The 4,065-nt window shown below is 35.3% G+C and overlaps 1 protein-coding gene across 9 annotated transcripts in view; it reads left to right on the top strand.

Moving 5' to 3' along the window:
• Positions 1-438: 438 nt before the first annotated feature.
• Positions 439-4,065, top strand: part of LOC106871878 (blood vessel epicardial substance-B) — a 535,134-nt gene continuing 531,507 nt past the window's right edge. For 6 of the 9 annotated variants that reach the window (XM_014918624.2, XM_052974859.1, XM_014918627.2 and 3 more), the window contains exon 1: positions 441-1,243. The gene's annotated coding sequence lies outside the window, so the exon portion shown is untranslated. Of the gene's footprint in view, positions 1,244-4,065 lie in introns of all 9 variants that reach the window. The other 3 variants (XM_052974861.1, XM_014918629.2, XM_014918623.2) reach the window with 2 other exon arrangements.

The following is a 4,065-nucleotide window of genomic DNA, read 5'->3' as shown; positions in this document are numbered from 1 at the left end:
CATATGATTTGTCTGAAGAATCAGCTGATTACCATGGAAACTCCAGAATAACACGCAACTAGCGTGGCCAAAAATAAACTATTGCACTCAACGTTTCTATTGAGTACTTCTTTTCTGGATCGTTCTTTAACAAAGGCATATTTAGAAACATACATCCCAACTTACAAAGATATATACATACACAAATGGTTAGGTAGATAGATAAATAGATAGATAGATAGATAGATAGATAGATAAATAGATAGATAGATGCATGGCTGTCTTGAATTCTGGAAATTTAATATATATAAATATTTATTCGTCAAAGAATCCATAGGTATATATATCTGTATATGTGTGTGTGCGCGTGTGTGTACATGTATATAAGCGTGTGTGTATGTATGTATGTATGAATGTATGTATCAACAACACATGGTCTTATCTGTTTTGCTGTACTCTATATTTCCTTCAACAACTGCTACGCTATGGATTGATACTGAATCTATTGCCGTTACCGCCTTTATTGTTGTTGTCATCTCAGTCGAAACCAACAACCAGCATCTAGCCAGCGCTCAGCTGCTTCATCTTCTTGTAGTTGTCGTCAGCTTTCCCATGTAGTACTGATAAACGAAAATATTGAAAAAGCGGATGTGACACCTTCATGTACTGGTATGGACGACAGCATGTATCTGTTTGCTTGTGATGCTGCTACTGGGGGAGGTAGTGGTGGTGGCATTAGTGGTTATAGTCATGGACAGAGGTGGTAGTGGACAGAGGTGGAAGTGGTCATCCTTCCACTGTCTCACTTCAAAGCATACACATGGTTCTCTGATATCATTACTGTTTGATATGGAATAAAACTTTGTCTACCTATTGCTGGCACTGGAAAGCAGGGAATATTATCTGAACGTCACCTACCTATCGATTTGTCTGTTTGTCTGTCTATCGCTCTGTTTATCACTAAACTATGTTTGACTATTTGTCTGCCTCCTGTTGTATTACTCTGTTTGTGTCACTATACACATCTGTCTATTTATCTATCTCTCTATCCTAAACTTCTTTTCTTTCTCCGCCCTTCCCTCCCTCCATGTATTCCTCTCTTTCTGTCCACCCTTATAGACAGACAGACAAACATATAGACGGATGAGAGGAGGAAGCTCCGCAAGAAATATCCCTTGCTATGTTGTTGAAATTGTTGTTGAAGCAGCACGGAGTTGAAGATCTTCGCCAAAGTTCTACCAGCCACATGAGTGGGATAATACAGGTAAGTTGATATATTTACCTGTCCTAACATACAATCTGCTATTAGACACATGTCTGCCAACAGATACACGTGTGTCTATCGTGTGTATAAACATAGAAAGACAAATATCTATTATACATTCGTGTTCAGACGTAGATATTTAGAGCAATGTATGCTTGCATTTGTGTGTATATGTGCACGTGTATGTACGTATATGTATGTTTTTACCATACATAAATAGTTGAATACACGCAAATGGATGTAATGTTACGAAATACACACCTCTGTATATACATCGGATATCTATGTGTGTGTGTGTGTGTGTATGGCGCGTGCACGCACATTGTTGTACTCAAAGAAGCTGTCTGTCAATATATACACACCCTCGTATACATGCACCAACACAGTGATAAACAAACAAGACATTTGTTTACTCTCTTGTTTTATATACATCGTTTATACATACCCAATCACATACATCCTTATGCATGCATTGTCTTGTCATACATATACAAGCTGATATCATTTAGCTCGCACATATACACTTACGTGGGTAATATCAACGTTTCTACGCACGCAAAGTCTAATTTCAACATGACACGATTAACACCACTTTCACCTCTATCATCACCATCATCATCGTCGTCACCGCCATCATTGACAACGTTATTAGTATATCAACAGTCTGCCATCACCTCCGCGGTCAACAGTTCTATGGTTAACAGGTGTACTGGAACAGTAACAACAGAAATATCACCAAAATAACGAGATATCAACAGGTAGAATTATCTGATAGTACAACCACCACCATCACCATATAGAGTAGCAGCACTACAATATTTTGATAAAGGAGGGTGGGGCTCTGCCTCTCTGAGACAGATGGGTGGCGGAGAGTGAATCACAGCCTCTGCCCAAATTATTTGCAACAGTGGACTCTGATAAAGAAACCCTAGGTTTAGGTCATAATGTTTAACTGGACAATTTATCTATGAATATACGAGCACGCGAGAGAGAGAGAGAGAGAGAGAGAGAGAGAGAGAGAGAGAGCGAGAGAGAGAGAGAGAGAGAGTGTGTGTGTGTGTGTGTGTGTGTGTGCGTGTGTGTGTGTGGCAGCCCATAGGCATGCTGTCTCCATTCTCTGCCTTTTCTACCTCTGTGACAGTGGCCGCTGCTCATCAGAGCTGTCTGGTTTCCTACTACCTTAGCTTGTGTAGTTCCCTCATTTCGTGTATATAAGCTAGTGGCTCTCAACCTGGGTCTGTATCACTCTTGAGGGTCCATATAAAACCTTGTTTAAATTTATCTGCAATAAATTGCTTATACTTCTACAATACACAAGATATTTCAACAGTTTTTTTATATGATTCCTAGTAATATTTAATTATAAAAGTATAATAGGATCTTCTTTTTCTTTTAACATTGAATGGCTATAAGGGGCCATCCTAGTAAAATAGGAATGAAAGAGGTTCATAGATAAAAGAAAATGGTATTAGTCCCCTTCTCCAGACCAACCTGTTAGTAAAGAAACAAAACACAAGAAAAAACTAAAAGGAGTTAATAAAGAAAGCTTTTAAATGTTATCGAAACAGTTTAAGTATACTACCATAAGAAAACTGTATAATATAAAGAAAAAGGCAACACATGATAATTGGAGTTGGAGAGACAGAAAAAACAGGGTTAATCATGGTTAGAATATCTTTCATTAGAGAATTGTCAGCTCAGTACTGACTGGATCTTAATGATAACACTCAACATCAACATTTTCTGTGTGTGTTTATGCATATATATGTGTGTGTGTATATAGTATACAACACACACACACACACATATATATATATATGTGTGTGTATTGTACATGTATATGTATATTATATATATAAATGTATTATATATATGTATTTAATATATATATACATATATGCATATATATATGTATATGTACATATGTATATATATATATATATTTATATATTTATACATATATATATTTATACATATGAATGTGTGTGTATAATATAAATAATATACACACCCTATATACACACATATGTGAGTACAGGACATCACAAAACGTAAACTATATGAAATGCGAAAACAAGAGAGTTGAATACATAAACAACGAAACAAATGGAAAACAGGACAAGTATCATAAAGAACGATCCTTCATCAGTTGTTGGCTGTCCATCTACTCCTCATTTCGAGCATTGAACGACAGTTATTCCTGCAAACCAAAATAAAATTTAGGATTTGCAGAGGGTCAAAGTTGGTAACATCAACAAGACAGTGGAGGATGGACAGCTGACAACTGATGAAGGGTCGTTCTTTATATTACTTGTCCTGTCATCCATTTGTTTCTCTCATTGTTTATGTATTCAGCTCTTTTCTTTTCGTATTTCATGTTGTTCACAGTTTGTGATGTCCTGTACCCATATATGCATATATATATGTGTATGTACATATACATATATATATGCACACACACACACACACACATATACATACATATATATATATATATATAGATAGATAGATAGATAGATAGATAGATATAAATAAATAAATAATAAGGGTAAAAAATTGAATATCAATTTGATTAACATCAATTTAAACCAGTGGCCTATCATATTGAAAAAAATCTGAATTTTCTTGAGAACAATCTTTTTTTAGTGGCCATACCATATGTGGTCGACTTCTAGCATATTGGATGTCCACTTAGTGATCATCCCTCTTATATGTATATAACATATATATATATTATATTATATTATTATTTGATTGACCACGATGCATCTATTTCCAAGTAAGTTTATCTATATATATACATATATATATATATATATATA

This window comes from Octopus bimaculoides, chromosome 19, assembly GCF_001194135.2.
Source record: "Octopus bimaculoides isolate UCB-OBI-ISO-001 chromosome 19, ASM119413v2, whole genome shotgun sequence".
In the NCBI taxonomy this organism is placed as follows: Eukaryota; Metazoa; Mollusca; class Cephalopoda; order Octopoda; family Octopodidae; genus Octopus; species Octopus bimaculoides.
This window is presented reverse-complemented; position numbering and strand designations above follow the sequence as displayed.